The sequence below is a fragment of the Panthera tigris genome, chromosome D1 (genome assembly GCF_018350195.1).
Source record: "Panthera tigris isolate Pti1 chromosome D1, P.tigris_Pti1_mat1.1, whole genome shotgun sequence".
NCBI lineage: Eukaryota > Metazoa > Chordata > Mammalia > Carnivora > Felidae > Panthera > Panthera tigris.
In genome coordinates, this window is record NC_056669.1 from 35,315,284 (window position 1) to 35,329,586 (window position 14,303).

Genomic DNA, 14,303 nt, shown 5'->3' on the forward strand with positions numbered 1-14,303 from the left:
AGCTTTTTCCCAATTAAAAAAAAAAGCAGAAGATAGTTATGTTTCCTTTCTAAGTCTTAAAGATTAGTAAAAATACCCTGAGTAGTCAGAAGATTATGCATATGAACTATTCTTAATACTTAAAAATAGTTTCCTTGAGGTTTTAAAAATATCATACCAACAAGATTAATTCTAAAAATCTAATATGTTGGTATTGTGTTTTCCAGTCTGCAGTTTTGTATGTTGAATTGATGAGATACTAAGAGATTGTTTAGGCAAATAAAACCAGAAAAGAGATATGTTTTCCCCAAGTATTTGGTGGTTGCAGAATAATGAAATTTGTTATACCATTTTATTTTTGTGACTATCTGAACATCATTCAGTTTCTCACTTCTTTGTCTTTCACTTGTGTCTCTAATGTAACACCATCCTCCTCCTTACCCTTGGCACTCTGTTCACTAATGTCCATTTATGTCTATTCAGTCAAAAAGAAACAATTTATAAATGAAGGGTACTAAGATAGTACCACATACCTCTTCCCTATTTAGTTGGTAGCTAAGAATATTTGCCCTGAATTGTCTTCATTGTTAGTGGAAGAGCATTTGTCACTTGTATTAAATTAGTAAAAAAGCATTACTTATTCATCTCTATATTTCATAATTTTTAACAGATTATATGGCACACAGATGCTCATTTACAGTTGTTGAATCACATTGTCCTTCTAAACTAGACAATGGATATTTTATCACAGTCTTCCATCAGTGTTATGGTTTCATTTGTGTTCTCCCCAAATTTATAAGTTGAAGACCTAACTCCCATTATCTCAGAATGTGATTATTAGGAGATAGGTCCTTTAACGAGGTAATTAAGTTAAAATAGGGTCATAATCCAATCTCTAATCCAAAATAATGTATGTCCTTACAAGATGAGATGATTAGGGCACAGAGAGATGACTATGTGAAGACACAGTGAGAAAGGAACCATCTACAACCCAACATCATGGAATTCTAGCCTCCAGTATTGCTAGAATATAAATTCCTGTTGTTTAAGCCACTAGTCTGTGCTATTTTATGTCACTAGCAAAGCAATGCAATCAGTTAGGTTTTCCATAATGTTTAAAATAGAATACTTGTTCAGTCATAAAATTCCCACTTCCTGAAGCAGGATGATTTACTAAAACTGTTCTAAGTATCAGTTTCCTCATCTATATCATTATAGTAATTAACTACTGCATAGCATGGTTTGGGTATAAATAATATAAATGTGTATAATGGACTTAGTTCATTGGTTATCACCTAGTCAGTTTTCAATAAATAGTTATATTTATTCATATTTATTTGCATGTAATTTATTTTGGGTGTGAGAATGATGTGTTTTTGTTCTTTGTCTTGTTTTGTATTAGGTGTTGTTTTATTTTTTTTGAAATATGAATGTTTTTGTATATTAGAAAATAAAATTATATCATGTTTTAAGTTTTACCCCAATTTTTATCTTCTAAATTTATAGCTTTCTAAGTATAGACATATAAATTTAGCTATATTTTCACTTTTATATTTAAAATGTTTGGCAACTTATTCACTCATCAAAAATTTTGTGCTACTTTTGTACATTAAGTATTATGTTAGGCACTGGTGATATCAGAATGTCTTCACTCATGAAGTTTGTATAAGATACAGAGAAGTAACTCTGCAACACCATGGAATAGGTGCTGTTATGATAGCCTGTGTAAAGAACAGTACACAAAATACATAACACAACAAAGAATAAGACCTAAACTATATTCCTGAGGAAAAGCAGGAATATATATTATTCTATAAAAATATTTCTGTCACTTCTCTCTTTGCATAACTGCATAAAAGTAAGCAAACCTCTAGCCCAATGCTAGACGGTCTTTCTATAGCCACTTATCATCAGAAACAGTGATTGTCAACTGTCAGATGTTCCCACATGAGGATATAATGGAGTGCTGGGGGTATGGCATCTACTTACTAATTTTTATCTGTATTTATTATATCATTTGTACTTTAAAAAATGTTTACTTATTTTTGATAGAGAGAGAGAGAGACAGAGCATAGCAGAGGGGGAGGGGCAGAGAGAGAGGGAGACACAGAATCTGAAGTAGGCTCTAGTCTCAGAGCTGTCAGTATGGAGCCCAATGTGGGGCTGAAACCATGAACCGTGAGATCATGACATGATCCAAAGTTGGACATTTAACTGACTGAGCCACCCAGGTGCCTCCATTTGTACTTTTTAAAAAAGTACAGATAGACATCAATGTATGATGAAAAGATGGAAGGAAGGAAGGAAGGAAGGAAGGAAGGAAGGAAGGAAGGGAGGAAGGAAGGAAAGAAGGAAGGAAGGAAGGAAGGAAGGAAGGAAGGAAGGAAGGAAAGAAAGGAAGAAGGAAGGAAGGAAGGAAGGAATAAAAGGAAGGAAGGAATAAAAGGGGGAAGGAAGGAGAAAGAAGGAAAGAATGAAAAAAAGAAAGAAAAACATGGAGACTTGAAGAATATAAAGAATTGCATAGTACATGTAACTATGGTTGATATTTTGGATTAAATAGATAAAAGAACTGGGGAAAAATTATTGGATTTATTATATCCTTGGAAGAAAATGATAAGGTTGATAATTAGTTAAGGAAAATATCTAGATTTGGGTTTTGTGCATGTTGATAGTGATGGTACTATTCACAATAGTGTACAATGGAAAAAGTCTAGAGTAGAGGAAAGTTTTGAGTTAAGTTCAGATATATTGAAACTGAGATTCTTTTGAAATACCTGGAATGTCAGAGAGTTCTCAACTTGTTAAGGGTCCCAGAAGAAGAGACTTGGAGGAAGATGCAAATCTATTCATATTTATGTGTTTTTGTAACAGATTCTGCAAGTACATATAAAATTTACTCAGGAGATAGAATGAGGAAAAGAAGTAATGTCTTTGGGCTTAAGTAATTTCAAAATGTAATGGCTCTATAAAAGAATGACTAGAAAATGAGAGAAATAAATTAATGGGAAAAGTCTGGGAACAAAACAAAGATTTATAATGGAAGCTAAAGAAGAATGTTTCAAAAAAGAAAATAGCTGAGCAGTCTTAATGCTGCTAAAAGATAAAGTAACTTACAGATTAAAATAACGTCCATTGGATTAATATATGACTGTTATTGATGAGCTTGGAATAAGAATTTTGGGAATTATCAGTGTGAAAACAAGAAAATAATGTGTTGAGACTGAGTTGAGCTGGAAAAAAAGAATGAGTGGAAACAGATCTTTTAAGAAAATTGATTGTGAAGCGAAGGGAATGAGTAGAGAATTAGAGAGAAATAAGAGATGAAATAAGATGAAAAATGTTGGAAGGAAGAAATTAAATATATATGAAACTGTTGAGAAATAATATTTTGAATTTTCTCAATTTATAGTGTAATCTAACTACTTATTCTTTAGTGCATAGATAAAGAAAAAAATGGTAGTTGAGACAACATTGCATTGAAAATTTTGGCAGATGCACTACAAACAATGAAAAGAAAAGGATTCTAATAACACTGAAACACCTGTATAAAAGGCAAGGAAGAAGACAGCTAATGGATTGAAAATAAGTAGTAATGGTCAATGAATTTAAGGTCTAAATAAGTAAAAATTGATTGAATGAGTTTAAAATGGTGCTGGAAGAAGCATCAATCACCAATAGGAAATTCATTTTTTCAACTAGTGATTTTTTTATGTGAAGCCATTATGAGTAGTGACAGCATCCAACAATATATGAGCATAGGAATTAGGGATTAATGTGGACTGGAAGACAAGGTCAATATAGATGAAGATGCCAAGTAACTAGAAGCTTGTAGGGAATCAACTGTATGGATTTTACAAATCCTCCTGATTGTGTTAAGGCTAGGGTGTGAAGGCTAAGGGAAGCAGAGTATGAGACCAGTGGATAAGAACATTGAAGATGGGATGGATAACTCTATCTGAATGATATTAGCATCAAAGAAATCTAGTATAATATATATATTTATATTATATACTTATATATTATATATTTATATTATATTTCTTTTATAATTTACATGTTTTTATATTGCATAACTAATAATAGATTATTATAGTTATTTTTTTGCTATATTTGGCTCATTTGGAACATTTAAACTAGAATTGGTAAGTGAAATATGCATCATTTTTACTACATTGCAGAATCTAATTATGACTATATGCTTAACATTACCAGTGAGATTTACACTATATTTTTAAGTTTTTATAATGTTTAAGTTCTTTTACTCCCATTTTAAGTAATCCTTTTAGAATTTCTTAGTAGGAAGATCTGGTGGTAATAAACTCCCTCACCTTGTATTTGTTTGGGAAAATTTCTATCCCCCCTTTGCTTTTGAAGGACAGCTTTGCTGGGTATAGGATTATTGGTTGACAGTTATATTTCTTTAAATATTTTCAATATGTCATTCCATTCTCTCCTGACCTGTAAAGTTTCTGTTAAGAAATTTACCAATGGTATGTAACTTTTTTCTTTTGCTGCCCTTAAAATTGTTTCTTTGTCTTTGACTTTGGACAAACTTTTAATTTTTTAATATTTATTTATGTTTGAGAGAGAAACAGAAAGGTAGAGCACAAATGGGATGGGGGCAGAGAGAGAAAGGGAGACACAGAATCTGAAGCAGGCTTCAGGCTCTGAGCTATCAGCACAGAGCCCAACGTGGGGCTCAAACTCATGAACCATGGATAATGACCTGAGCTAAAGTTGGATGCTTAATTGACTGAGCCACCCAGGCAACCCAACGTTGGACAATTTAATTATAATGTGTCCTGCTATAGCTTTATTTAGTTTCAATATATTTGGGGTCCTTTGGTTCTCATGGATCTGAATGTCCATTTCTCTACCCAGGTTTGAGAAGTTTCCAGACATTATTGTTTTAAGTATACTTTCTATCCCTTTCTCTTTCTCTTTGTTTTTGTTTATTTTGACTATTGCTATTTTCTTTTGTTTTTAATATGAAATTTATTGTCAAATTGGTTTCCATACAACACCCAGTGCTCATCCCAAAAGGTGCACTCCTCAATACCCATCACCCACCCTCCCACCACCCCATCAACCCTCAGTTTGTTCTCAACTTTTAAGAGTCTCTTACACTTTGGTTCTCTCCCTCTCTAACCTCTTTTTTTTCTTCCCCTCCCCCACAGACATCTGCTAAGTTTCTCAGGATCCACATAAGAGTGAAAACATATGGTATCTGTCTTTCTCTATATGACTTATATCACTTAACACTCTCTAGTTCCATCCACGTTGCTACAAAGGGCCATATTTAATTCTTTCTCGTTGCCACGTGTATATTCCATTGTGTATATAAACCACAATTTCTTTATCCATTTGTCAGCAGATGGACATTTAGGCTCTTTCCATAATTTGGAAATATTGCTGAAAGTGATGCTATAAATATTGGGGTACAAGTGCCTCTATACATCAGCACTCCTGTATCCCTTGGGTTAATTCCTAGCAGTTCTACTGCTGGGTCATAGGGTAGATCTATTTTTAACTTTTTGAGGAACCTCCACACTGTTTTCCAGAGTGGCTGCACCAGTTTGCATTCCCACCAACAGTGCAAGAGAGTCCCATTTCTCCACATCCTCTCCAGCATCTATGGTTCCTGATTTGTTCATTTTAGGCACTCTGACTGGCATGAGGTGATATCTGAGTGTGGTTTTGATTTGTATTTCCCTGATGAGAAGTGACATTGAGCATCTTTTCATGTACCTATTGGCCATCTGGATGTCTTCTTTAGAGAAGTGTCTATTCATGTTCTCTGCCCATTCCTTCACTGGATTATTTGTTTTTCAGGTGTGGGGTTTGGTGAGCTCTTTATAGATTTTGGATACTAGCCCTTTGTCCAATATGTCATTTGCAAATATCTTTTCCCATTCCATTGGTAGCCTTTTAGTTTTGTTGATTGTTTTCTTTGCTGTGCAGAAGCTTTTAATCTTCATGAGGTCCCAATAGTTCATTTCTGCTTTTAATTCCCTTGCCCTTGGGGATGTGTCAAGTAAGAAATTGCTGCGGCTGAAGTCAGAGAGTTTTTTTCCTGCTTTTTCCTCCGGGGTTTTGATGGTTTCCTGTCTCACATTCAGGTCATTTCTCCATTTTGAGTTTGTTTCTGTGAATGGTGTAAAAAAAGTGGTCTAGTTTCATCCTTCTACATGGTGCTGTCCACTTCTCCCAGCACCATTTGTTAAAAAGACTGTTTTTTTTTTCCATTGGATATTCTTTCCTGCTTTGTCAAAGATGAGTTGGCCATACTTTTGTGGGTCTACTTCTGGGGTTTCTGTTCTATTCCATTGGTCTCTGTGTCTGTTTTTGTGCCAGTACCATGCTGTCTTAATGATTACAGCTTTGTAGTAGAGGCTAACATCTGGGATTGTGATGCCTCCTGCTTTGGTCTTCTTCTTCATTATTACTTTTCCTATTTGGGGCCTTTTGTGGTTCCATACAAATTTTAGGATTGCTTGTTCTAGCTTTGAGAAGAATGCTAGTGCAATTTTGATTAGGATTGCATTGAATGTGTAGATAGCTTTGGGTAGTATTGACATATTTATTCTTCTAATCCATGAGCACGGAATGTTTTTCCATTCTTTATATCTTCTTCAATTTCCTTCATAAGCTTTCTATAGTTTTCAGCATACAGATCTTTTACATCTTTGGTTAGGTTTATTCCTGGGTATTTTATAGTTCTTGGTGCAATTGTGAATGGGGTCAGTTTCTTTATTTGTCTTTCTGTGGCTTCATTATTAGTGTATAAGAATGCAACTGATTTCTGTACATTGATTTTGTATCCTACGGCTTTGCTGAATTCATGTATCAGTTTTAGCAGACTTTTGGTGGAGTCTATCAGATTTTCCATGTAAAATATCACGTCATCTGCAAAAAGCGAAAGCTTCACTTCATCTTTGCCAGTTTTGATGCCTTTGATTTCCTTTTGTTGTCTTATTGCTGATGCTAGTACTTCCAACACTATGTTAAACAACAGCGGTGAGAGTGGACATCCCTGTCGTCTTCCCGATCTCAGAGAAAAGTTCTCAGTTTTTCCCCATTGAGGATGATATTAGCTGTGGGCTTTTCATAAATGGCATTTTTGATGTTTAAGTATGTTCCTTCTATCCCGACTTTCTTGAGAGTTTTTACTAAGAAAGGATGCTGAATTTTGTCAAATGCTTTTTCTGCATCGATTGACAGGATCATATGGTTCTTATCTTTTCTTTTATTAATGTGATGTATCAAATTGATTGATTTGCAAATGTTGAACCAGCCCTGCAACCCAGGAATGAATCCCCCTTGACAATGTTGAATGATTCTTTTTATATGCTGTTGAATTCGATTTGCTAGTATCTTCTTGAGAATTTTTGCATCCATATTCATCAGGGATATAGGCCTGTAGTTCTCTTTTTTTTTACTGGGTCTCTGTCTGGTTTAGGAATCAAAGTAATGCTGGCTTCATAGAATGAGTCTGGAAGTTTTCCTTCCCTTTCTATTTTTTAGACTAGCGTGAGAAGGATAGGTATTATCTCTGCTTTAAATGTCTGGTAGAATTCCCCTGGGAAGCCATCTTGTCCTGGAGTCTAATTTGTTGGGAGATTTTTGATAAGTGATTCAATTTCTTCGCTGGTTATGGGTCTGTTCAAGCTTTCTATTTCTTCCTGTTTGAGTTTTGGTAGTGTTTGGGTGCTTAGGAATTTGTCCATTTCTTCCAGGTTGTCCAATTTGACTGCATATAATTTTTCATAGTATTCCCTGATAATTGCTTGTATCTCTGAGGGATTGGTTGTAATAATTCCATTTTCATTCATGATTTTATCTATTTGGGTATTTCCCTTTTCTTTGTGAGAAGCCTGGCTAGAGGTTTATCAATTTTGTTGTTTTTTGAAAAAAACAACTCTTGGTTTCATTGATCTGCTCTACTGTTTGTTTTTAGATTCTATATTGTTTATTTCTTCTCTGATCTTTATTATTTCTCCTTCTGCTGGGCTTCAGGTGTCTTTGCTGTTCTGCTTCTATTTCCTTTAGGTGTGCTGTTAGATTTTGTATTTGGGATTTTTCTTTTTTTCTGGAGATAGGCTTTGGTTGCAATGTATTTTCCTCTCGGGACATCCCAAAGGGTTTGGATTGTTGAATTTTCATTTTCGTTTGTTTCCATATATTTTTTAATTTCTTCTCTAATTGCCTGGTTCACCCATTCATTCTTTAGTAGGGTGTTCTTTAACCTCCATGCTTTTGGAGGTTTTCCAGACTTTTTCCCGTGGTTGATTTCAAGCTTCATAGCATTGTGGTCTGAAAGAATGCATGGTATAATTTCAATTCTTGTATACTTATGAAGGGCTGTTTTGTGACCCAGTATATGATCTATCTTGGAGAATGTTCCATGTGCACTCGAGAAGAAAGTATATTCTGTTGCTTTGGGATGCAGAGTTCTAAATATATCTGTCAAGTCCATCTGATCCAATGTATCATTCAGGGCCCTTGTTTCTTTATTGACCATGTGTCTAGATGATCTATCCATTTCTGTAAGTGGAGTGTTAAAGTCCCCTGCAATGACCACATTCTTATCAATAAGGTTGCTTATGTTTATGAGTAATTGTTTTATATATTTGGGGGCTCCGGTATTCGGCACATAGACATTTATAATTGTTAGCTCTTCCTGATGGATAGACCCTGTAATGAGTATATAGTGCCCTTCTTCATCTCTTGTTACAGCCTTTAATTTAAAGTCTAGTTTGTCTGATATAAGTATGGCTACTCCAGCTTTCTTTTGGCTTCCAGGAGCATGATAAATAGTTCTCCATCCCCTCACTCTCAATCTAAAGGTGTCCTCAGATCTAAAATGAGTCTCTTGTAGACAGCAAACAGATGGGTCTTGTTTTTTTATCCATTCTGATACCCTATTTTGGTTGGCACATTTAATCCATTTACATTCAGTGTTATTATAGAAAGATACGGGTTTAGAGTCATTGTGATGTCTGTATGTTTTTTGTTTGTACTGATGTCTCTGGTATTTTGTCTCACAGGATCCCCCTTAGGATCTCTTGTAGGGCTGGTTTTGTGGTGACAATTTCCTTCAGTTTTTGTTTGTTTGGGAAGACCTTTATCTCTCCTTCTATTCTAAATGACAGACTTGCTGGATAAAGGATTCTCAGCTGCAATTTTTTTCTGTTCATCACATTGAAGATTTCCTGCCATTCCTTTCTGGCCTGCCAAGTTTCAGTAGAGAGATCTGTCACGAGTCTTATCGGTCTCCCTTTTTATGTTAGAGCTTGTATATCTCTAGCTGCTTTCAGAATTTTTTCTTTATCCTTGTATTTTGCGAGTTTGACTATGATATGTTGTGCAGAAGATTGATTCAAGTTACATCTGAAGGGAGTTCTCTGTGCCTCTTGGATTTCAATGCCTTTTTCCTTCCCCCAATCAGGGAAGTTCTCAGCTATGATTTCTTCAAGAACACCTTCAGCAGCTTTCCCTCTCTCTTCCTCCTCTGGAATCTCAATTATGCGTATGTTATTACGTTTAATTCTGTCACTTAGTTCTCTAATTCTCCCCTCATACTCCTGGATTTTTTTATCTCTCTTTTTCTTAGCTTCCTCTTTTTCCATAATTTTATCTTCTAATTCACCTATTCTCTCCTCTGCTTCTTCAATCTGAGCTGTGGTTGCCTCCATTTTATTTTGCAGCTCATTTATAGAATTTTTACCTCCTCCTGACTGTTTCTTAGTTCCTTAATCTCTATAGCAATAGATTCTCTGCTGTCATGTATACTTTTTTGAAGCCCAGCCATTAATTTTATGACTATTATTCTAAATTCTTTTTCCATTATATTGCTTAAATCGTTTTTGATCAGTTCATTCGCTGTCGCTATTTCCTGGAGTTTCTTTTAAGGAGAATTCTTCCATTTCGTCATTTTGGATATTCCCTGGAGTGGCGCAGAACCGCAGGGCTCTTCCTCTGTGCTGTCTGGAGTAAATTGCATTGGTGGGCGGGGCCACAGTCAGACCCAATGTCTGCCCCAGCCCACCTTTGGGGCCACAGTCAGACTGGTGTGTACCTTATCTTCCCCTCTCCCAGGGGCAGGACTTACTGTGGAGTGGTGTGGCCCCTGTCTGGGCTACTTGCACAATGCCAGGCTTGTGGTGCTGCTCCGATGGGATCTGGTGTATTAGCTGGGGTGGATTGGCAAGGTGCACAGGGGTGAGAGGGGCAGACACAGCTCGCTTTGCCTCGGTGGTCCTCTTTGGGAGGGCCTCTGTGGCACCAGGAGTGAGGCAGACCTGTTGGAGGGATGGATATGCAGAAGCACAGCGTTGGGTGTTTGTGTGGTGCAAGCAAGCTTGGTGATGGGAACTGGATCCCTTTGGAATTTTGGCTGGGGGATGGGCGAGGGAGATGGCACTGGCGAGTCCCTTTGTTCCCAACCAAGCCGAGCTCTTTCCTCTGGGGTTCAACAACTCTCCTTCCCATTGTCCTCTAGCCCTCCTGCTCTCAGAGCAGAGCTGTTGACTTATAACATTCCAGATGTTAAATCCCACTGGCTGTCAGAACACACTCTGTCTGACCCCTCTGTTTTTGCAAGCCAGCCTCAGGGAATCTGCCTTGCCGAGCAGGCTGCTACTCCACTGCCCTGGCTCCCTACCGCCAGTCTGCGTAGCACCGCCTCTCTGCCCTTCCTACCCTCTTCTGTGGGCCTCTCATCTACACTTGGCTCCAGAGAGTCCATTCTGGTAGTCTTCTGGCGGTTTTCTGGGTTATTTAGGCAGGTGTGGGTGGAATGTAAGTGGTCAGCAGGACGCAGTGATCCCAGTGTCCTCCCATGACACCATCTTCCTCAATGATTGCTATTTTCTTTTTAAACTTTTTATTTTATTCCTGCATTGTTTTTCTAATTTTATCTAGTGTATAGTCATGTTTTCTTATTGTTTACTAAACTTCCTTAAGAAGATTATTCTGAATTCTTTGTGTGACAGTTCATAGATCTTCATTCTTTTAGGGTTAGTTATTGGAGCTTTATTGATTTTTTCTGCTTGTCATCTTTACCTGGTTTTCATGATCCTTGATTCTCTACATTGGCATCTGTACATTTCAGTAATTGGGTTCCTCATTCAGACTTTACAGATTTGCTTTGGCAGAGATCATTTTCACAAGTCAGCTCATTTTGGGTTTCTGAGTATCTGAGTTGGTATGTCTTGGACACGTGACACTTATTATTATATTTTGTGGTGAGGTCACTGATTAAGTTCTGAGAATGGGGATAGGGTGTCTGCCTTGGCTTAAAGCAGTTGGATAGAATTGCTGGCTTTGTCCTCTAAACAAGTGAGGGTCTGGGATAAGCTCTGTGGTTGCCTGGATTCTTTGATAAGATTACTTGATAGTCAGGAATGAGTACTATATTCAGTAATAGATCAAGCTATGGATTAACTACCCTGACCTCGCACGGCAACAAGATGGCACTAGGGTTCATTATTTGGGGACATTGTCAGGCCAGACCTTGCACTGAAACACCTGGTAAGGTGAGGCCACTGGTTTTGCTCTGCAGCTGGGGGCAGCCACAGAGCATGCTATCTGTTCAAGTGCCACTATGCCTAAGGCTACTGAATGGCTTATGCATCTTCCCATGTGCTCTCCTTAGGTTTCTTGGTTGAATAGGCTAAAGCCTATATCCAGTGATGAGTAGGGTTACAAATTAAATTCTCTGCCCTGAGTCAGTGGTAGAAGCAGCTCTAAAGCTGCTAAAGCTCTTTGTTGTTTTGGCTCAAGCAAACCACACCCAAGTTCCCTGGCTGAACAGGACCATCCACTATCTTTGTTCCATTATAGCTTTTTGCAATTTATGAAAAGCCTTCACATGCATTATATAATAGTGGGCATGTCTGTAAGAGTAATACTTACCATTCTTTCATAGACACTAGTGTTCTGGTCTATTGATTTAGCAGCTATGGTTTTATAGTTTTATGGTTCAGCTATGTGCAGAAATGTTAAAGAGTTCTCAGACTTATCTACTCAAGAAGCATTTTGATGGGGAATACATTTGAATGAAGTTTCTACTACTTCCTTAATTTAGCATCTGCTTCACCCAGAAAAATAATATGTTGAACATCTTCGTATTGTCTACCTGCTAGCCTAAGCTTTTCTTTCTGTTCACCTCTCCTATAAATACTGCCAAATTCTCCCAAATTTCTGAGCAAGCTTCATTTCCACTGATCCAATGTTATAATAATAATAGCACACAATTATATAGCAATTAAATTGTCTAGGACTATTTTATATTTTTATGTACAATTAATTATTTACACCTCACAGCACCATATGAGTAAGAACTATTATTCTCATTTATTAAATGAGGAAACCAGGGCATCAAGAGAATGTGATTTTTCCCTCAGCTGGTAAATGTCAGAACTGGAATCTGACAGTAGGTTTTCTTTCTGTGTATTTCTGTTCTATTGAGAGATGGTGGTTCTTAAAAAAAGGCTGTCATTTATTTCTTGGTAATTTACATTTTTTCTTTCATATAAAACAAAGACTCTTGTATTCTAGAAATAACTTATAAGCTTCCATTATGTGATGAACATTCTTCTATACATAAGGATATAGTAGGTAGCAAGACAAAGCGTTATGTCTATGGTAGGTCAAGTCTGTTATATAAAAAATACCCTGAGACCTTTAACTAGATAGTAACTAATCTTTTTTTTTTATTTTTTAATGTTTATTTATTATTGAGAGACAGAGAGACACAGAGTATGAGCAGGGGCTGAGCTGTCAGCACAGAGCCTGACGCTGGGCTCGAACTCACAAACTGCAAGATCATGACCTGAGCCAAAGTCGGTGACTTAACAAACTGAATCACCCAAGCGCCCCTAGATAGTAACTAATCTTATTGCAGTTGATCATTTAGCACATTCTGGTATACAAATATAGAATAATTATATTGTACAACTGAAACTAATATAATGTTTTATGCCAGTTATATTTTAATTAGAAAAAGAAATTCAAACAAAATCCCTAAAAGGAAAAAGTACATGTATTAAGAAACAAAAGGATAAAATAACAGAATCTCACAAATGATAATATAAAAATGGCCAGTAATCACTGAGAAAAATGTACTCAACATCATTAGTTATTAGGAAAAGGTAAACTAAAACCACAATGAGATACCACTTCATATTCATTTAGGAAGGTTAAAAATGAAACAAAGCAGACAAAAACAAATGTTGGTCAGGATGTAGAGCAAGTGGGACTCTTCTAACTTGATGGTTGGAATTCAATATGGTATAACTTTTAGATAACTGCTCATGAAGAGAAAGGAAAAAAAATATTAAAAAAAAGTATTTTAACTGAAATTCATTCAGCACACTTATTCATGGGCTCCAAACATTGGAAATACTCTATAAGTCCACCAAAAGGAGATTAAACAAATAAATTATGATGTAGCCAATACAATGACGAATTCATCAGCAATTTAAAAAATACAACATGCACAAAATCTGAACACCATTATGTAAGCAAAAGAATCTAGAAAGATAAATGTGAATACAGGATTATTCAGTTTTACATGTAATCCAAATACAGATAAAATTAAAATATTTTTTACAATTATCAAAATCATATAGAAGTTCTAGAGAGTATAGAGATAGAATAGAGATGGAGAATTAGAACACTAACTGGATAAGGAATTGCCTGTGAGAGGAACAAAGAGCCTTTGGGAAAGAAGAGATGGAAATGTTTCATATTTTATTTTCAGTAGTGGTCACTTAAGTATTATTGTCATAAAATCCCACTAAATAGTTAAGATCAATACATTTTATTGCATATTGACAATATGTCAATACCGAACAACTCTTCTTTCATATTACATGACTTCATAAATTTTGGTTTAATTCTGATCCTCATAGACTACTTTTTCCTCTTTTATTGAATTCCTTAATTTTTTTCACTAGACTTATAAAGTTATCTTTACCATTGCTTTCCTTAGTTCATATAAATTACTATGTTAAGAAAGTTGGCAAAGCATGACAAATATTATAAATTGACATTGATTATAAACTAACAATAAGGAAACCACTTAAAATCAGAACTATAGGATGAATATCATTCCCTATAGACTACAGATTTTCCATTAAAATTCCAGTTGTGCTGCTTAGTGGCTATGTAATCTTTGGCAAGCTTCTGAACGCTCTATGCCTGATTGTTTTTGTAAGATTCATAAACATAAAGATTGGCACTATGTTATATAAGATGAATAGATTGATCGAGCCTGGCTATCAAAAACTTTAATTTTAGTCCATTCTGTATTTACA